Genomic DNA, 23466 nt, shown 5'->3' on the forward strand with positions numbered 1-23466 from the left:
AATATATGAGGCTCCTCCTAAGGGCTTCACATTGAGTATCCCAAACACATAAAAGTGTATCAATTCTAATATAATTATTTGCCTTTGATGGTCACCTCTCATAAATGACACTCTTCATTGCATACCATATAATAAATGTTCACAAAGGTCAAGTTCATAGGATTTGAGATCTCAAAGCAAAATTTTGCCAACAAGAATTTTTAGGCCCTTTTCGCTCATGTTATCGAGGCACCTATGCGATAAATCCACTGAGTTATCCTCTTTTGCAATAACAACCATATTTGATATTTCTATTATTTCTCTCAATGAGTACAATGTTCCTATCTTGATCCTCTACCCCATAACCAATTACCCTTTACTGATTTTCCAGCCAATTTTACCAATACTTGGAGAAAATATTCATCATCTAATTGTCCCATAAAGATTAAGTTCATACGGATCTCTCTAATATGTCTAACTTGTTTTAGAGATATATTATGTCCGTCCTTCATCTTGATGCAGACATCTCCCACTACAACAATATTACATAAGTGATTGTTTCCCAAATGTACTATACCATAATCATTGATCTCATAGGCAGCAAAATTATTTTTGCATGGAGTTACACAGTGAGATGCCACAAAGTCAATCAACCGACCAATCCTATTGTTAGAAGTATATGAACATTCTTCTTCTACTAAAATAGTAAGTTAACCATCACTTTATGAAGTCATGATAGTGGTCTTCATACTGCTTAATAAACTTAGGTTACACCAATAACAACAAGAACATCTGATAATGTTGTTAATAACAAAACAACAAAGGACATAAATAAACTTAAATATAAAATGTACCACAATACAATAGAGTTACATGAAAAACCAACAATGGGAAAAAAACAAGGAGAAAAAAACTTAAAAATAGAAAAAAAAGTAAAAATGAAATTTATGGCAATACACCATCTTTAATGAACAAATGAAAATACATACATCCACTTACTTCTAACACACCGAGACCCACTTTTTTTTTTAACAAAATCTCTAACTCGTAAATAAGATTTGTTACAATTTACCATGAATAAACTAATATAATAAGCCAATACCATATATGATATTAATGCCATATACCCAAAATAATAATAACTCATTTAACTCCTTCTGAAACATTCAAAAACCATGAAACATTCAAAATATTATTTATTTTTATTTAATTTAATTTTATCTCACATCTAAAATTTTGCTTATCAATTTAGATTTCTTGAACACAGATTTTGAATTATATTTAATTAACCTTTTATGCTCCATTTTTTTTGGTATGAATCTACATTTCTCATACACGAATTTCAAAGTATATTTCATTCATTCCTTATGTTCCATTTTCCATCGGAGTTTCTTAATGTTATTGCATAATTTGAATATGGAAATTTTTTAACATGGCAAATCCCAAGCAAAATGAAATGAACATCTTTCATTTAATCATAAGGATATCACTGAATATGAGATGTTGTTGGTGGGAAGAAAAAATTTAACGGTCATGAATGTGAATGATGGACATGGAAAACAAATAACCTTCATGGAAGGCCAACTCGGCAGCTGGAGCAAATTTAAAATTTCAAACATGTGGTAATATTATTATGATGGGACAAGAATACGTTGATATAAAAAAACAAAAAAATCCAAGATAGCGATGGGGAACCAATAACATATTCTTAACGGCCTTCGTGGAAAATATTTATGATTGTGCATATCCAAGATGAAATGATCCTATAATATGCTTGTCTCAAAATTTAAGCTATGCATGTCTAATATTAAAAAATAAAAAACAACTAAACTGGTGTTGGTTTAAGCTTTTAATAAGAATCGACTGAACTTTCCCGCAGCCCGATATGATCATATTTGGCTTACTGTAACGTAATTCGCTATCCAAGATGGTTAACAGATGGCCTGCAAATGAGGGATTCATGACAATGGCACCAAGAATGGATGCAATTTTTTTCCTTGCTGTATTTCTCATGACAATGGCACCAAGAATGGATGCAGAAAAACTCGATAGTGGGGGATTTGTGACAACAGAAAAGTTGTCAGTTGCTGATTCATCCAATTTGACGCTCTATGTAAACATCACTGTGTTGAAGAATGCTGTCGCCAAAGGAGCTGGTAAGTGTATTTGTTTGTTTCTCAAAATTTTAAGTTGATTTTTGAAAAGAACTAATAAGGTGGTCATTGCTTATTGCAGTTTGTTTAGATGGAAGCCCCCAGCTTACCATTTAGATCGAGGATATGGATCTGGAGCAAACAACTGGCTTGTTTTCATGGAGGTTAGTTAATTTTATTTTTTTATATTTATTTATTGACCAAAATTGTTTTTGTTAATTTAATATTGATATTTTATTTGGTTTTATGGTTTTATATAGATGGTTTGTTGTCTTCCTCCTCACTCAATTTAAAATTTGATAAATTTGATACTATAATACATGTATCTATTATATCTGTAACTTGATTAATAAAGTGATTATATACCTTGAATCCTCATTTATAACCCATCTGCTTATTGGAACTGAAGTCTTATTCAGTGCAAATTATTATGCAGCGTGGAGGATGGTGTTTCGACATACCATCCTGCTCGAATCGCTCTCACTCTGTATTGGGTTCATCTCTGTACATGGGGAAATCAATAGCATTTACAGGAATTTTAAGTGATGTTCAAACACAAAATCCAGGTAGCTCAACTCTAGACTCTAAAGTAATGTGATGATAATTTGGCTTATTAAAGGATTTATTGAAACTATAGAAAACTGCTGAACAGATTTCTATGGATGGAACCGCGTTATGGTTAGATACTGTGATGGGTCTTCATTCACTGGAGATGTGGAAGTACTAGAGCCGGTATGTTATTTTCAATACATAGGTAATAGGAATTTTAATTCTCATAATCCTATACCAATGGAAACTTCTATATCTAATGAACAATATTTCAGAGTAGCAAACTTTATTCGAGAGGACAAAGGATATGAGAAGCTGTAATGGAAGATCTTTTGGCTCAGGGAATGGATAAAGCAGAACAGGTACGTTTTCAAAAGAATATTTCTGGCTTAAAATGAGTAATTTGAATACAGAGGATATCTATTATTTTAAAAATATTATAAATAATATATTTTAAGGATTATTTATTTACAAATAAAATTATATATCAATTTTATAATTTAATTAAAATATTTAAATTTATTTAAAATAGTTGAAATGACTTTGATTTAATCTTTGTTATTTTGCTAATTAAATTTATGATTTTTTACTTGAGTATGAGAAAAGAAGAGGGAGAGAAAATTTTGATGGAGTGTTTCCATATATACATATACATAGGTATATGTACTTATTCCTATACCCATATCTATTTAGCTAGAATAGATTTAGATAGAATAGATAGATAAATATGGAGACATGTATATGACATTTTTATAGGAACCACATATGAAATGGTGGGGCCAATCCTATTCTCTGCCAACTTACCTAACTCAGATCTTCCTTGTGGATAATCCTGGTATAGGGTTTTAAATTGTGTTAACTAAAAATAAAGAAAAAAAATGGATTTTTCCTAGTTTTGAAAATGATCTTTATTATTTTCGATCCCAAAGTCACTAATTGAGAAAAAATTGACTACAATTGAATAATTTCCAAATTATCTAATCTTTGTAGATCATGCATCACAAAATGAATTCATCAATTGATCAACTAGTCGATTCAACTTGCCATAGGATGGATCAAAAGATCCATATCCTAATTTCTTCTCTTCATGAACAAATAGCGAGGTAGAGGTAAAAGGAACTGAGAATGGATTAGAACTAATATAATTGGAGAAAATAAATTGGTCCATTTGGGAGTAATCCTATGTGAGGATAGAGGAACTTAACCCTCACAATCTATAAAGCCAATAATTTTTCCCACTACTGCAATTTACAATGTTGTTGACATTAACACGTAGAACTGTGCTCTATCTTTATCCACGTCCAACCATTTATTCCAAAATTGATTTAATTCTTTATCTATAGTGGATACACTTATGATTGGATTACTTAATGTCAAATCAATATTTCAGCTCATTGGCATCTATCCTATGAATAAAATTCTTGGAACAATTCAAGTTCTAATCACTAGTTTCATCTAACGTTATATAAAATTCCAACTTTTGAGGTGTAAATAGAGTGTTCTATCAATATAGTATTGGACCAAATGAGATCCATTCCTTAGAATAACTTCCATTGATTCCTTTCACCTATCCCCTTTCTATCTTAGGAGAAAAAACATCCTCCCCATGAACTGTATTTGGCTCAAGAATACCCATTGAAAATATCCTAGGGTTTCCTTGCTTTCTAAGTTATCACTTGGTACGTTTCCATCCCAATGCTCACTTTGACCAGCTTGTAGCATCTACCAATTCCGCCATATACCGTTCTCAAAGACCGATACCATACCTTGATGTAATCATATTATGTCATGTCCATTCATTTTTTGCAATGCATATTTGTTCAATATTGGTTTGGAGAAATATCCACCTCTACTTCCCTTCTCTCGTTATCTTTACATCTATCCCAATTGAATATGAATAGGAATCATTATATTATTTATCCCTTTGAAATGCAATGTTATTATCCTCCCCTAGTTGATTTGGAAGAGTGAGTAAAATAATCCATGTCAATTCACCCTTGCTTCCCTTTTCTTTCCCTTGAAGGAATCTGCATCTAGGCAATGTGTTGTTGTAATTGTAAACTAGATTATGTCATTAAATTTTATTCACACTATACTAGTTACGACTCCGAAAGAACCTATGGATCTCACACCAATGAAATGAGGAGTTATATTCCATTGAGCCTAATTGCCTTAGAGGTTAGGGCATCACACTTGTAATGTGATAGTCATTGATTTCATCTTGATAGCCTACTCTTTTTCGTTCCTCTTATTCCCATAATCCATAAGGTGAATATGGAATGGATAATACTCTTACAATCATTTGACGGTTTTGTCATGCCATGATCACTTACTCCTAACTAGGAATGGAATGAATGAAACGATTGGAGCTATTAGGATCTATTAGGATCTATAAAAAATTGAAGAAAGATATTTGTTTTCCATATAAAATAATTATGATCTTCTCATCACTATTTTTTAATTAAATAAGGAGTTTCTATGTCCCATTATTAGGGATCTCATTTAAAAATAATATGTCATTTGAAAATATTAACAGAGCTCAATAGTAAAATGTCAGGCCATGAGTAACTCCACGAATTTGAATTGATTTTCATGAAGAGAGAATATGAATATATACAAGGAGAGAGAGACTATTGGGTTTCATCTCCCAATGTCTCTTCGTCTTCCAACTTCCTTTATTTGTACTATTTACAATATTTACATCAATTTATCTAATCCCAAATATTAGGTGTCAACATTACCCCTTAATTTGAAGGGATGTTGATGAGTCCAAGCATCACTATGAATCTTTCAAACTTTTCCATTCCAAGCGCTTTGGTGAAGATGTCTGTAATCCACTCATTTGTGGAACAATTTCATAGGTGGATTGTTTTGGCCTCAACATGATGCTGAATTAGATGGTATTTTGTATTGATGTGGTTCGTTCAATCATGGAACTTTGGGTTCTTGGCCAACTTTATTGTATAAGTGCTTTCAATCAAAAGAGAAGTTGAGTGCATTTGTTTCTCGTGCAATTCTTCTAGAATTTTCTTGAGCCACACAATTTACTTTATTGCTTCAACTACTGCCACATATTCTTCTTAAGTTGTGGAATCTACTGAAACTGATTGTTTGCATGACTTCAAGGAGACAACTCCTGATCCAAGACTCATAACATAACCTGAGCTAGATACTCCAATTTATTTATCTCCATCGAAATCTGAATCAGAGTATCCAATCAAGTTGAAGTCATCCACCTGAGTATAATTGAGTCCAAAGTCTTGAATTCCCTTCAAGTACTTTAGAACTCTTTTTGCAGCAGACAAGTGACCCTCACAAGGCTTTTGCATAAATTTAGAGAGGATTCCAACAACGAATGAAATGTATGGTTTGGTAGGATTCAAGTAGTTGAGACTTCCTACAAGTTGTCTTTACTTTGTTGCATCCTCAAATTCTTTTCCTTCAGTGGATGTGAGCTTTATTTTTTGTTCCATTGGAGTAGTCAAAGGATTGCACTCATCCATGCCAAACAGGTTCAGCAGATCTCCAATGTACTTCTTATGAAAGAGGATTATAAACTTTGTAATTTTAGTTCATTCAATACCAAGATAGTAGTGAACATAGCCCAAATATGTCATTTCAAAATCTTTCCTCAGTTCTTTCTTTAAGGATGCAATGTGGCTCTCATTATTCCCTGTCGTCATAAGATCATCTACATACAACACAAGATATACAATTATTTTTCCTACTTTCTTGAAAAACAAATTTGCATCATCAAGATCATAATGTTTGAAATTGATTTTCAAAATATGCTCAATTAACTTCTTGTACTGCACTTGTGATGCTTGGGTCATATGAGGATTTTACAAGATTTCATATTTTGTGTTCCTGACCCTTTGTAACAAATCCTTATGGTTGAGACGTAAAAAAATTGTCTTTTAGATCTCCATTCAAGAAAACAGTTTTTACATCCATTTGATGGACTTTCTAACCGTTCTGAGATACCAAGGAAAATAGTGTCTATATGGTAGCTCATTTTTTTGTGGGGGAAAAATTCTCCTCATAGTCGACCCTTTCTTTCTGTGCAAAACATTTTGCCACGGGCTTGGCTTTATGCTTGTCGAATGAGTCATCTTCTTTATACTTCTTCTTGAAGAACCACTTGTAACATATTGGTCCCAATGGAGGATCAACCATCTTCCAGGTGCCATTCTTTATCAAAGCGTCATGTTCTTCATGCATCACTTCTTTCCATTCACCATGAGAAGTGACTTCTTTGAAGGAAGTTGACTCAAAATATGTAGACAAATTCAATTCACAATCATAAGAAACATCTATATCAAAAGGTGAATCAAGACCGCCAACATCACCTCCATTCTATCTAGCAGAGCTTCTTGTTCCTGTTTTTCGAACTTCATAAGGAAAAAAACTTTCAAATGTTTTTGTCAACCATTTTGGAGGGCCTTTCTGAGAAAGCTCAAGTTTCTCAGTTGACTAAGATGGGGTTGAATCAAGATTTAGTCTCCCAATTTTTTCAATCACACCACTCAATGTGTCATCAATGGATGGATCCCCCCTTCAAGATGTGGAATCTCATTATGAAAATCTTGAAAATAATTTTCATGCTAGAATCTGTCCAGGCGATCAAGCTGCTACTCAACAACATTGTAAGTCTTGGAAGATTCAAGAAAGATCACATCTCTAGATATTATAAACTTCTTATTCACTTCATCATAGAAATGGTATGCTTTGGAGGTTGTTGAGTGCCCCAAGAAGAAATATTTTCAACTCCTTGAACTGAGTTTGTTTCTTTGTTCTTTAGGTATCAAGGCATAATAGGTGGAACCAAAAACCTTGAGATGCCTCATCGAAGGAATATTGTCATACCACATTTGATAGGGAGTCTTGTTTCTGATAGCATGAGATGGACACCTATTATTTATATGCACAACACATAAATATACATCATCCCAAAACATCAACTTAACATTCTTGAAAAGCATTATCGAACGTACCATATTTAAGATTGTCTTGTTCATTCTTTCAACTACTCCATTCTGTTGGGGGCTATAAAGCACGATTGTTTGATGTTTGATCCCATGCTGGTGAAGGTAGTTTTCAAATTAATTTTAAGTGTATCATTTTCCATTATCAGTATGAATAGAGCTAATATGAGATTGTGCATAATTTTAAATCCATGCATGAAAGCTCTTGAATGTTTCAAACACTTCAAATTTGGTCTTCAATAAATAAACCTAACACATTATGTTGTAGTGACCAATAAATGTCATCATATATTTATTACCATTTTCAAAAGGAACGGGCATTGAACAACATAAATCAGAATGAATGAGTTCAAGTTTTCTATGTGCTCTCGAACGAAAATCATGAAAATACTATTTTTTGTGCTTTCCTAAGATACAAGCATCACATTTCTTAAGCTACCTAGGAATTGTAGGTAAACCAATAACACCATTTTTCTTCAATAAAAGAATATTGTCATAGTTCATATGTCCAAATTTAGCATGTCATGAAATAATTAATGGAAATGTACCTTCATCATAGTGAGAAATGTATGAAATGTTTTGTGCATGAGCAGAGGTTCATTATAGCTTTAGAAGTATTTATTCGTCTCTCCCAATCATGACAAGTGAGTGATATAATGTTTTTTTGACCTCAACCTTTCCATCAAATATGTGAATGGAGTGTCCTTGCTAGTAAATGTGGACCAAACCCAACAAGTTTCTCCTCAACTCCGAGAGGTATAAAACATCATGTAGAAGAAAGTCTGGAAGTCCAGTTTGATCTTGATGGTGCAAAGCTCCGATGGCTTGAGTTTTGACTTATCTGCAAAGTATATTGCTCCATCAACATTGTCAATGAATTCTTCAAAGAAATTTCTTCTGAAAGTCATGTGGAAATTTTCTTCTCAATCAAACAATCAATCATATTTCCATGAAGCAAGTGAAGAATTGAATAAGTCTTTAGTTACTCCAATGTTTCAATATGCCAAAACATAATGAGCGGACTCGGGTGCTTTTCCTTTCCCTTTACTAAGTGTTTTACCCTTCTCTTCATTTATTTCCTACTTGATTCTGTCCCAAAGAATCTTACAGGTGGAAGCATCATGTCCATCTTCATTGCATCATATGAAATGAAGACCGAACCTTTCTCCTTGGAAATGTTTGCCCCCCCTTCCTTGAAAATTCTTCCTTCCTCTTCCTCTTCGGGCACCTCTTCCTCCAAAATAATCTTGTGCATGATTCTTCTCTTTTTGTGCAAGGCACATAACTTCTTTAAAAGACTGAGGAGTTGTCTTCTTCCCAAAATCCTTCTCTCTTTCAACAAGCTTCTTCTCAAGGAAGTTAGGGGAAATCTCCTTAAGCTTTCCACTTGCTTTCAATGACTCAAGATAATGTGAATAGGTGGGATATAGTGCATTGACATAATATATGAAAGGAATATCTATTTCAACATGAGTGGATTTTATGTCATGCATAATGGATCTTTATTTCTGATGCTAAGACAAAAGGGTCATCATTTTTCAATTCAAGATTGAACAACTTAATCATCAATTGAATAACTTCCTGTTTAGAGTGTGAGTCATACAATTCCTTTAACTTCTTTAAGGCTTCAAATGCCTTTGAAAATGGAAAAATATGTTGAATTGTCTCTTCATTTATGGAGGCTGCAACATCAAATTAAACCCTCTTCAAAAAATTAAAGTAAGGAATCATGGCCATTGCAACATAAAAGGCGAATGCACATGTATATACTTCATCGAGGTCAAAAGTTTCTTGCAACATAGGATTTAACTCAGTCATGACAGAGCCACCACACATGGAATTCAATACACCATTCGACTAGCTTTTGTACAACGCCCAAAGTAAACATTCATGCACAGCATTCAATCAATACAACAGAGCATACGTACTTGTTCAACGATTCGATCATTGTATATAATGAAAATTGTTCCACGTTCACTGAACCATATGTATCACAAGACCAATATGGCCTTCGAGATTTTATGCAACATTATTCAACCAATTTAATCTTTAATCTTTTCAACATAGTAGGTTGCAATACAACGCCTCAATGCAACATAAATACGACCCCTTCAACACACAAAAAAATAATTGCTCGAGAAATCGACGTTGTCTTTCCTAGCACAATGTTTTGGTATCCAATACAACGCACTGCAAAATTTAACTTTTCAACGGAGTTTTGCGTCTACTCAAAGAATGCACGGACTCGCTACTACAAATAGAACCCACAGCTTCTCAAAGAATGCACGGACAGAGAGCACAAGAATATGGCCAAGAATATAGGAGTTATATATGGGGCAAACAAATTCTAAAAATGGTTGTTGGCTCTAATACCATCACACCCCAAGGATATCTCCATGAATTTGAATTATATATCAGGAGAGGAGAGAGAATATTGGGTTTAATTTCCCAATATCTCTTCTTTACCAACTTCATTTTATTTTTACTATTTACAATATTTAAATCAGTTTACTTAATCCCAAAGATTAGGTGCCAACATGAAAAATCCAAAAACCAAAAATATTTTATGAACTGATATTCTTCCACAAAAATTTCTCAATATTATATCCAGCCATAATGAAAATATTTTTTTTTTGTTTCATTAAAGACTAACGGAAAGATAATTGCTAAAATATGTTCATATTTCTAGAAAAGATAAAAGATCAAAGGGTGGAGTCCTATTGAAATTATTTGAAATGTATTTGAATAACATTATTTTTCAATTAGGGGGTTGTCACCATTCATAGAGCTAGACAATTATTTAATCATGGACATATATAGGCCAATGACCATAGGGTAGATATACCAAGTTACCTTTGAAAACCTCAAAATGTGATTACTACAAGAGATCAATCATTAATACGAATATATATCTATTCCATAGAGATAAATTTCCAAATCATTTTACTTTTCATTATTTACATTGTAAAATATAAATAATTCATCAATCATGTAAATGGATCACTTTGAATATTAATAAATTGTTGATCACAGAGTATCATTCTCTTCAATCTTGATTCGTTGCTGGGCATCCAGAAATTATGTTCTTCTCCCTTCCTTTCCTCCTCCTCCTTGATATTATGTTATCCATGATACTTTTCTTTTATTGCTTATTAAAATAGTATTTATCCTTCCCATATTATGAACTAATGTTCATTTCTTTTTTCTCTACTATGAAGAGAGAGATTGACATCGAAATTACAAAATTGCCTTATTGGGATTAAATAGATTAAAAAAAGAATGGATGAGAAGAAAATAGTAATGGCAAGATGCAAAAAGAGAGGGATTCGAACCCTTGGTAAGTAGAATTCTACGTAGTGATTTTAATGCTATGCCTTGAATTTCTCGTTCATCATTCGTATGAGACTTCTTGGTTTTAATTAACAAAATTAGGGAATATAAATTTCGTAATGATTTTTTAGTTTGGGTATAAACATTTCAATATTTCATAAATAAGTAGATAATAAATAAAGTAATCATTCTAAGTAGATAATAAATAAAGTAATCATTCAATCCCCTCGGAAAAAAGGGACGGTTTCTTCAATTCCTTTCATTTTAGGAAATCCTCAATCATCTATGTTAATTTAATGTATTTGCATTTCCTAATTAATAATTTATGATAAATTAATTTATCCATTCCATATTATGATTATTCTTAGTAATCATTTTATCATTGGTATAAAAATTAATTCTTTGTCAGTGATATTATTTCACGATAACTATTTTTTTCTTGATATCTCTTTATTTATTTAGATAAAGCACATAATCGTTCGTTGGGCATTTCATTCTCATTAAGCAATACTCGATCATTTAACTTTTTCATTGTTCATATCATGATCGAAGGACTTCCCAAGTTTATGAATATAGTATTATTTTGGTACAAATCCTTTTTCCATTATTATTCATATTACTAATGAAAATTTATTCTAAATATTCCCTATATATTCCCATTTTAAAGAATAAACTGGAATGATAGAATGTCAGAACATGTTTACGATTTTTAGGAAATTTATTTTGTGTTATTGTGCTTCTAGATGGGGACTAAGCAATCCCACAAAACTCCATTCTTTCCAGCATATAATTTAAAAGGCACGCTTACTGGATTCATTATGGGATGGGATGATGGGAGGCGGTGGCCCTCCTCTTTAAAACTCCTTGTAACCCTACTCCTACATTGGCTTGGGTATCAGCCAAGGAGATTTGTCTCCTTAAAATTCCTTCACCTTATTAATGCATGTAAGACATAACTTGATTCATGACCATAGATCGTGAGAAAAAAGGTGTAGATTATACTTTAAATAGTTTATTGATAACTAGACATGAATACCCAATTACCTTAACCTCGTTAATACTTTTATAAATTTCTAGCTTCATCCACATCCACAGTTTCGATTGTTCCACTCTATTCTTAGTGGAAGTTCCTAATCCCGAAGAAAACTTGATTTTTTCTTTTTAACTGGGGAAATGATGACCCCTTCTTCTCTTTCCACCCCTACTTATTTTGGTATTCATCAAACCATATCGTCCAATTTTGAATGAGTATATTTGTAGTTATGTTACAAAAGAATTCATAAGAAATATTCCTACACTTGAATAGAATTATTGAACTTCAAGTAGATTTGGATAGTATAGATAAATAAATAAATAAAATAGTAAAGATAAAATTAAGTCTAACTGTGAAAACTAGGACACACACTTGCACAGTTAAACAAGGAATTTGTTTGAAAACCAGGTTACTCATTGGAAATGTTCTCAATAATCTCTATTTCATGTTGTTGGTCCTATAAAATAACTCAACAATAGTGCAACCATTTGTTTTTGAAAATAAAAAGGGCATATCGATGGATGGATAACTAGGGAAGAAACAAGTTTAGTCTTCATGAATTCATGAATTCTAATTGTGTGTTGTATTGTTCTTCTGGAGTCTTGTGTGCCTTGCAAAGAAGAATTGGAGACCATGACTCTGCATGATGGTTGAGTAAGTTCCACCCATACTCAAAATGTTGATGAAGATAAGTTGTGTGCCTTGAAAGTAATGATCCATAGCGAAGTACACTGAGATTGTGTGATGAGCTGACAAACTGCATTGTTCTTTGTGTTATAAAGGAACAAAGCATGGATGGAATTTGTGAATGGTGGGGGAAGGAAACATTGTTGGAGAGTTGTGTAGAGAGCTTTTTGTGTATGAGATCTATTGACGGAGGCTAAGAGATTATGTGTAACAACAAAGGCCGGGAGATGCTAGTTATGCATACCGAATGAATAAGGCTAAAAGCTCATGTGTGGTGCTACAAGGTGAGAAAAGTGAGCATGAGAAAAAGGGTTGCATGGGATGAGTAAAGTGAAGGTTGATGAGGAGAAAAGAGACCTAAAATCAAGCCAAGTGGGTGCCATAACAACAAGTAGATATTTATGTATTGAGTGTGGGTTGTAGCCTACAAAACAGGGAGTTGGAGCTTCTATCTAGTGGGTGTCTATGGAGAGCTTGGAGGTCAGTGCCTCCTCCAAGTGGGTGCCTGGGTAAATCCATGAAGTTGGTGTTTCATGATAAGTTGCTTAGGGTGTCTGCAGAAGAACGAAGTTGGTGCTTTCTACTAGTAGGTGCTAGAAAACAATCTAAGGGAGTTGGTTCTTCCTATGAGTGGGTTCTCAAAAAATATAAATGTAAATAGAGTAGGAGATCATATTTTACATCATAATACAAACAAATCTTTGGTGGTTTTTCTCCGACAAGGGTTTCTATGTTAAACTTGTGTGTCTTATGTGTATGTTTTGATAAAATATGAGAAACCAGATTAATTTATTAATAAAATGCAATTACATATATACAAGAAGTGTTGTCTCAAGATAGGTACGCTTTCTTGAACACACAATCTATTGGTTGAGAGATTATTTCAACCACACACCAATTTAAGAAATAGATCCTAACTACTATGAACTGACTCCTTTACTTAGTAAGAATCACAATTGAGACAAGTAGGAATTAGATATTCCAACACTCCCCCTTAATGAGTACTTGTTTCCATATCAATCTGTAAAATCTAGTTGTGGTAAAATATACCAAAAAAAATTATGTTGATGCCCATATAAAGGAGCAACCATCAATTGGAATGCATGGGTACTAACTGCTGCAACTGCCAGTCTTGTAGGATTTCCTTCGCATACATGGTTCTTCCAACCATTATAACTGCACACTTGTACCTGTACATGTAAATCCCCCTCCAATATCATCATGGGTTTTATTGGATTACCCATAACCATGCTATGGGTTTTATTGGATTACCCATAACCATGCTATGGGTTTTATTGGATCACCCTCAACCATGCCACCAAGGCTAACCACAGCCACGAAGGCTCAACAATGCCACCAAGGCACTCAATTCAGCCACAAAGGCTCTTCATGTTAAAATGATACCATGCTAAAATGAGATACTACTAGGGCACTCTAGCCACCATGGGCCAAGGGTTTTGTCGGCAAACCCTAAACCATGTTTACAGGAATCTCTGTCCCACTTCACTCTTACATGTGGTTTTTGGCTTACCACAAACTGACACTGCAAATATAAAGTGGTTTTTAGATTACAACGAACTGTATATGGATACCCATTCCTGATCAGGCTTACATTACACACTCCAACTTTTGGAGTTATGAGGTACATACATTACAAAAGACCACCACAAAACATCCTAGAATGGCTTAAAATTAAAATGTGTGATATACTATAATCATCACGACTCTCTTCCACAACACACTATATTTTACTTTGGTGTCCATCTATTGCCGCATCAACCAACTTTTTCTAGAATCGTACTTAGTGCCTTACTTGAATCTTTCCAACTTCAATTTGCAATTACTAGAGTGATCAATTCTAACCAATTGCATTTACATGCTGAGTTGATCAGGCTCAACATGTTTCACTTGCAAAACTCAAAAAATAATTTAAGAACACACTAGTATGCAACATGTGGAATAAGTTGGTTTCTCCATCTTCACCCATGTAGAATGAGTTTTCCTCGTTAATTTACCAACTCTCATAAATTAATTCTGAAACTATGGGTTGTCCTGTAACAGCAGCGACCCATCCATAGGGCGGAACAGAAAGAAGAGGGCAGTAGACCTCCGGTTGCATGAGTGTTGGGAATTTTTTTGGTAAAATTCCAAAAACAAAAAAAATACAAAACAACACACAGAGAACAATGCTCTGTTTCCTCCACAAGATCTTTAACACAGCGGAAACTTAAAAAAAATTATTTGCAGCTGACAGAGTTTTCACACACACCACAAATTTCTATTCATTAATAAAAGCAATTGCTGTTACAAAAGAGTCTTCCTCTCTCACAGAGGGATTCACTAGAAACATTTGAGTTCCACACAAAAACTACTCTGTCTCTCCTGAGAAATACTCTGTCTCAGTTTTTTAAATTAACACACTGCTGTGAATTACATACGCTACTGCGTGCTCGCCTTTTTTTACTTTGCACTGCTGTGCATTACAATTCCTCTACACTTACCCAAAAAAAACATTACATATATATATCAACAATAAGAAGTTACTTCACGTTTTCACTTCCCATGCTTCCGTAAAAGAAATAATAAAAATTAAATGCTTTTACCAACTATGACTTGAGGCCATACTCCCGCTGAAATAAAATTAAAAACTTCACCAAGACTTACCAACCCACAGTAAATTGCATTTACTGTTTTACTGACATTTACTGGAGGTAAAGAGACTTTTACTTCACGTCAAATTTATTTGGTGCAGGCCTGTAATTCAACCATTTACTTCAATTGGATCACATCGCAGAAATCCATTTGGTCGGAACACAAAATTGGAGCACACACATATGGTGCAATCTGCGATCTGATCGCATCGCGCCATCGAAATCGCCAGAAAACAAAGCACATAACGGAGGGTGACAAGGTGAGTTTGCAATTTGCGATATGCGATAGATCGCATCGCAAATAAAAATAAAGCTGCAGTTGAAATTATATTTCAACACTCCCCTTTAATTTCAACTGCTGGGTTATCAATCATACCCAAACATTTCCTTAAAAATTCAAAGCTCTTCTGATCCAGTGGCTTTGTCAAGATGTCTGCTACCTGTTCCTGAGTCCTGCAATGATGTAGAACAATTTCTCCATTGTTCACCAATTCTCTGATGTAATGGAACCTTGTATCAATGTGTTTCGTCCGTTTGTGAAACACAGAATTCTTGGACAGGGCAATAGCTGAACTATTGTCGCATAAAATCATCGTTGTTGTAGCCTGATTTTGGCATAGACTTCTTAACAGTCTCCTCATCCAAACCGCTTGACATGCTGCTGCTGTAATTGCCACGTACTCTGCTTCTACTGTAGACAATGCCACAATGGGCTGTTTCTTGGAAGCCCATGAAATTGCTCCTGAACCCATGTGAAAAAAGTAACCGGATGTGCTTTTCCGATCATCCACACTTCCAGCCCAATCGCTATCGGTGTAGCCAACTAAATCTGAATTTTCTGAAAAAGTATATAAAATGCCAAATCTTTTTGTGCCTTTGATATACCTTAGTATTCTTTTTGCTGCCTGCCAATGAGCCTCCTTTGGCCTCTCCATAAATCTGGAAATCAAACTAACAACAAACATTATATCAGGCCTAGTTGCAGTTAAATACATAAGGCTGTCAACTATGCTCTTGTACAAACTAGGATCAAAATCCTTGCTGCTATCCTCTTTGCTGAGTTTTAATCCCATTACCGTGGGAGTGATTGCAGCTTTGCACTCTTGCATATTAAACCTCCTCAACACTTCATTTACATATCTTGCTTGAGAGATAAAAATCCCATTTTCATTTTGATCTACTTCTATTCCTAAGAAGTATCTCAGCAAACCCATGTCAGTCATCTCAAATTCCTCTTTCATGACTGATTTGAAGTTTTCAATGAGGTAGTCATCATTACTTGTAAAAATAACATCATCAACATACAAGACAACAATTAAAATCTTGCCATCATTTTCTTTGATGTAGATTGTGGGTTCTCCCTCACATTTGTCAAATTCATTTTCCAGTAGATAGGAATCTATTCTACTGTACCACGCTCTTGGTGCTTGTTTCAGCCCATAAAGAGCTTTCTTCAATCTGCAAACTTTGTGTTCTTGGCCTTTCTTCTCATAGCCTAGAGGTTGTTCAATGTAAACCTCCTCCTTTAACACTCCATTTAGGAATGCCGACTTCACATCCATTTGGTAGACTTTCCATTTGTTTTGTGCTGCTATGGACAGCACTGCTCTCACGGTCTCCATTCTTGCAACCGGTGCGAAAGTCTCCTCATAATGTCTCCCATATTGTTGCTTGTATCCCTTGACAACGAGCCTTGCCTTGTGTCTTTCAATTTTTCCTTCAGCATTGCACTTGGTCTTATAGACCCATTTAACTCAAATAACTTCTTTACCTTTTGGTAACTCAACCAAATCCCATGTCTTGTTTCTTTCTATGGCATTCATCTCCTCATCCATAGCTTCTATCCATTTTCTTATCTTTAATAGCATCTTCGAAATGAATAGGATCATCAACATGACAATACAAGGCAAATAAGGAATTCATTCCTTCATTATAAATGTCACTTAAGTTTCTGAATTTCTTACCTCTTTCGCTTGGTGTGCAAGTGCTTGAAGATGCACTTGAATTTCCTCCTTGTGGTGTGCTTGGAGAAGCACTCTCATTTCTCCTCAAGGGTGTTCCTTGCTGTCCGTGTGTTGGCGCTGCTGTTTGAGGATGTATTTCTACCATCTCCTCATCATCTTCATCATGAGACAAACAGTTTTTAACATTAACTGTTATCTCTATGCTTCCATCCCAAGCTTCCTCCTCAATAAACTGAACATCTCTGCTCACAAAGAATTTCTTGGTGGATGGGATATACAACCTGTAAGCTTTGGATTCCTCACTGTATCCAATGAAGATACATTTCTCCCCTTTGCTGTCCAACTTCCTCCTTAGCTGATCAGGAATGTGTGCATAGGCCACACATCCAAAAACTTTCATGTGGGTGACTCCTTGCTTTCTCCCACTCCATGCCTCTTCTGGCACTTTGTTCATCACAGCTTTTGTAGGACACCTATTCAAGATATATACAGCACAGTTTATAGCTTCAGCCCAATAATCATTTGGCAAATGCTTTGCCTTCAACATGCTCCTCGCCATATGCATAATGGTCCTGTTCTTCCTTTCAGCAACTCCATTTTGCTGTGGGGTGTACCTTGATATAAACTGCTTGTGTATTCCATTTTCTCTGCAAAAACATAAAAATTCTTTGGAGATATACTCACCTCCTCTGTCTGTTCTCAAAACTTTAATGCGCAGCCCACTTTGATTTTCCACAAGTGCTTTGAAATTTTGGAATTTTTCAAACACTTCCGATTTTTTCTTCAAGAAATAAACCCAAGTTTTTCTTGTAAAATCATCAATGAATGTTAGAAAATATTGGCTGCCTGCTAAAGATGGGGTTTGCATTGGTCCACATAAATCTGAGTGGACAATTTCTAAGGGTGCTTTTGCCCTTATGCTTTTCCCGCTTGGAAAACTTTCTCTGTGTTGTTTTCCCAATATATAGCCTTCACAAAGGCTGTCCGGTTTCTCTATCAATGGTAATCCCCTTACCATTCCTTTTCTGCTCAACAGGTTAAGGCCTCCAAAGTTGAGATGTCCAAATCTCAAGTACCACAACCAATTTTCATCTTTTGGCACACTTTGGAGAGCCTCTTGGGTAATTGCTGCCATTGCAACTTTGTTTTTCAAATCTGCCCTTATTCTGAGAGGGAACATTCTATTCCTCGTCATCCTCACTTCAACAATGCATCTTTTGCTGGGTGGAATATCCATGATTGTGCATACATCATTCTCAAAGAAAACATTATAACCTTTTTGGACAAGTTGTCCAATACTCAAAAGATTACATCTCATTCCAGGAACATAATAGACATCTGCTATGGTTTTCTTTTCACCTTGCTTTGTAAATATTTTAACTTCACCTTTACCCATAACAGAAATTTTGCTATCAGTCCCAAGTGTGACTTGTGACTTCACACTTTGATCTAAAGCAGAAAACAAAGCTATGTTTCCTGTCATATGGTTGCTGCAACCGGAGTCTAGAAACCATATATCTTCACTATTTGTTTCAGCCATGTTACAAGCTAACAATACATTATCTTGGCTGACATTTTCTCTAGTAATATTTGCACTAGAGCTATTATTCACATCATGCTGCTTCTTCCTACATTCACTGGCATAATGCCCATATTTTTTACAATAATAACATTGGACGTTGGATTTTTCATACCTTTGTCCTTGAGCATGATGTTTTCCACTTTGTTGGCTGCTGCCTTGGCCTTGGTTTTGATTTGGATTGTTGCCTCTTCCTTGAGCATTCGCTGGACTGTTCCTTCCGCCTCTGTTCTGGCTTTTGCCTCTTCCTCTCTTGTTTCCTCTGCCTTGACCTCTTCCTCTTCCAAAGGACATCTGGGTCTTGAAGGCTTGCTCTAGAGATGAGTTTTCATTTCTACTCAACCTCTGCTCATGTGTGATCAGTGATGCATGAAGCTCATCAAATGAAAAGTTTGAGAGATCCTTTGTCTCTTCTATGGTGGTGACAATCACATGGAACCTTGAGGGTAGGCACCTCAATAGTTTCTCCACAATCCTCCTTTCTTCAAGTATCTCTCCATGAGATCTTATTTGTGTGACCAGGCCAATTACTTGAGTGAAGAATGAGTCAATATTGTCTGACTCCTTCATGCACACGTTCTCAAAATCTTTCCTCAGCAACTGTAGCTTTGCTGTCTTCACTTTCTCCATGCCTTGATAGGCTGTTTTAAGAGTTTGCCATGCATCTTTGGATGTCTTAGCTGCTGCTAACCTTGGAAACACGCTTCCATGCACTGCCTGATACAAGAAGAAGAGGGCTTTTGAGTCCTTCTTCTTGTGGCTCTTTAACAAATCCTTCTCTCCCTGAGTTAATGCATTAAACTCATTTTCATCTGCTGGTTGTTCAAAACCATCCTCAACTATTTCCCATAAGTCTTGGGAAGCAAACAAGGCTTTCATTGTTATTGCCCAATAGTCATAGTTTTTACCATCAAATAATGGGAGTTGCATACCCATGCTATTGCTGGTGCTGGTGCCAGCCATTTTTGCACTCTTAACTATGCTTCAAATACTTCACTGTGTATTTAAAATAACAGACTGTCTTCAACAGCAACACAAAAAAACTTGAGAAATACCTTGGATACTTTTGCCTGAGTCTTCACACTGCTGGAGAAGTTGCTGCAATAAGAATCCTTCCTTCAGCTTCTTTGAACCCTTCAAAGAGCCTGAACTAGCTCCGATACCACTGTTGGAAATTTTTCTGGTAAAATTCCAAAAACAAAAAAAATACAAAACAACACACAGAGAACAATGCTCTGTTTCATCCACAAGATCTTTAACACAGCAGAAACTTAAAAAAAATTATTTGCAGCTGACAGAGTTTTCACACACACCACAAATTTCTATTCATTAATAAAAGCAACTGCTGTTACAAAAGAGTCTTCCTCTCTCACAGAGGGATTCACTAGGAACATTTGAGTTCCACACAAAAACTACTCTGTCTCTCCTGAGAAATACTCTGTCTCAGTTTTTTAAATTAACGCACTGCTGTGAATTACATACGCTGCTGCGTGCTCCCCTTTTTTTACTTTGCACCGTTGTGCATTACAATTCCTCTACACTTATCCAAAAAAAACATTACATATATATATCAACAATAAGAAGTTACTTCACGTTTTCACTTCCCATGCTTCCGTAAAAGAAATAATAAAAATTAAATGCTTTTACCAACTATTACTTGAGGCCATACTCCCGCTGAAATAAAATTAAAAACTTCACCAAGACTTACCAACCCACAGTAAATTGCATTTACTGTTTTAATGACATTTACTGGCGGTAAAGAGACTTTTACTTCACGTCAAATTTATTTGGTGCAGGCCTATACTTCAACCATTTACTTCAATTGGATCACATCGCAGAAATCCATTTGGTCGGAACACAAAATTGGAGCACACACATATGGTGCAATCTGCGATCTGATCACATCGCACCATCGCAATCGCCAGAAAACACAGCACATAACGGAGGGTGACAAGGTGAGTTTGCGATTTGCGATATGCGATAGATTGCATCGCAAATAAAAATAAAGCTGCAGTTGAAATTATATTTCAACAATGAGCAGGACATTGTCCAGATCTCTCTGATCTTTGCAGCAAATCGCCCCCATGGCCTTTTCGTGCATACCCATCGGCAGCGTTGCCAGCGTTCAGTTCGTTGCAGCAACCGATGAGATTGAGGCCCGAATCTGCCAGCAGATGGTCCAGCAAGGTGAGATTGAAGTCCCCGGGAACAGAGAAAACGTCACTGACCCCAACCTCAACGAGCCTCCGTGCCAGGTGACGCCCTAGTGTCGAGGAGGGAGCCATCGGAGCTACTCCCGCATGTTCGCTCGGCAATGGGCAAGCCACTGATTTGTTGCAGGTGATGGTCACGTGGAGTCCCACGGCCTGCAAGCAGCATCATAACTCACCATCCATCGACAACAGATACCCATCATGATGAAAGTTACAACCAGCAGAATGTCGAATTAAATGGAAAATTAGAGGGACGAAGAAGAATGGTTTAGAAGCCCAGCGCCCTGTCCGCTGGCTCCACTACACGGCTTCTCTACACTTCCACGATTCCATTTCTTCAAATAAACGAAGATAAATTTGTAATGTGATTATGTGGTATTTTTTCTTATATTTCTCCTCGATTGCTACATATACTCCGATTCATTTTCCGTGCAGGTTTAAACAAATTGTGAAATTTCTACAATGAAACCTTTCTTTCGTAAAGTACTATTCTCAAAACCTCCGCTTTCACTGTACCATCGATTGCCGGAGGCTGCAAAATTTTAACTGATCACACCTTCACTCGGCTAAAATATCCTACGCATTTGGTTACCATAAATGGCACCAATAGGTCTTGGCTCTACTTGTGTGGAGGAACCAATCGTCAAAAACTCGGCTCTGCAAAAGACGCCCGCAGGTCTTCATTGGCAACAGAGTTTACAACGTCCTTTATATGTCGGACCAGAGCAGCAGTGTGCTTAACACGATTTCAATCAACCGCTCAAGCACTTAAACAAACCAAAAAAACCTGATGGATAAACAACATACACTAAACTCTTTATTTTCTCAGCCCAAGAGGGGCCAAACCCATGCCAGGCCCTCAGGGCTCTGATACCGTGATAAAATATGAGAATCCAGACTAATTTATTAATAAAATGCAATTACATATATACAGGAAGTGTTGTCTCAAGATAGGTACGCTATCTTGGACACACAATCTGTTGGTTGAGAGATTATTTCAACCACACACCAATCTAGGAAATAGATCTTAACTACTAGGAACTGACTCTTTTACCTAGTAAGAATGACAACTGAGACAAGTAGGAATTAGATATTCCAACATGTTCCTTATGGTGTGTGTGTTCATGTGTTTATTTGTATTGTTTTTATATGATATAACGATAATGACTCACATGAATGATTTCATTGCCAACCCTAAAATGAAAATATAAATTGGCATAAAAGTAAAAATTATCCTTAATATTGAGTCACTGTCCCCACCCCCAACCTCTAGTCTCAGTGTTAAACATTGTTTCCAACATACTATAAATAAAATAAAAATAGAAATAAACATTGTTTCCAACATACTATAAATAAAATAAAAATAGAAATGAATGTACACATTTCATTTTACTAGCTAAGCTATAAATAAAATATTGCCATGTATATTTGAGATAACATACTTTTATATTAATTTTGAAATATAAAATAATTAAATGTAAAAAACATATTTTATATTTAAGTTATAAATATTTCAATAGAGGATTTAAATAAATTATATAAATTATTTGAGTATACATATTAACTAATATATTTCAATATGAACTTCCTATATGTATGTGTGTTTTGAGATAGTAAAATATTTCAATTTTTAAAACAAGTAATTAAAAGTAAAATAATTATGCTATCTCATTAGAACAAGAAGATGTGTAATTCATTTAATTCTTAATATAAAATTGATATGTGGCATTTGAAAAATATTAATAATAATAATAAAATCAATAGAATTTATAAATAAAATATTTCACTAGACAAAATTAAGTAAAATTGATAAGTATTTAAAAATAACTCAGTGATAGAAAAACATTTTAATATAAACAATTTCGTTAATAAATAAAATATTTGAATATCTGTAGTAAGTAAGATATTTCATTCAGCTATGTATAAATTATATAAAATAATTTAAAAAAATATTATGGTTAAAATATTTTAAATAATTTTAAATTTATCAAAATTTCACGCTATTATCTCTTTAAACTATAATAAGTATTCGCGAAAACTCATTAAATTTATTATTTGGGGCCATAACAAATTGAAGATTGCTCTTTTACATTAACTTAACCTTAGTGAAATGGTAAAATGTCATATTGCAGGTCCTACTCACTGGCTGCTCAGCAGGTGGCCTGGCAACAAATATTCACTGCAATGAATTTGGCGATCTTCTTCCAAAGAGTGTTGATGTGAAATGCATGGCCGATGTTGGATTTTTCATGGATTTGTATGTTTTCCTTGACATTTATTTCGAATATGTTAATATATTTATTTTTATTATTCGTTTATAATATGTTTTTTTTTGTAAGCTAG

At 34.8% G+C, this 23466-nt stretch overlaps 1 pseudogene; it reads left to right on the top strand.

Moving 5' to 3' along the window:
• Positions 1 to 1996: 1996 nt before the first annotated feature.
• On the top strand, positions 1997 to 23466 carry LOC149215464 (pectin acetylesterase 8-like; annotated as a pseudogene).

This window comes from Pinus tabuliformis, chromosome 1_1, assembly GCF_031772625.1.
Source record: "Pinus tabuliformis cultivar Carrire ecotype Pingquan chromosome 1_1, CPIR1, whole genome shotgun sequence".
Taxonomy (NCBI): Eukaryota; Viridiplantae; Streptophyta; class Pinopsida; order Pinales; family Pinaceae; genus Pinus; species Pinus tabuliformis.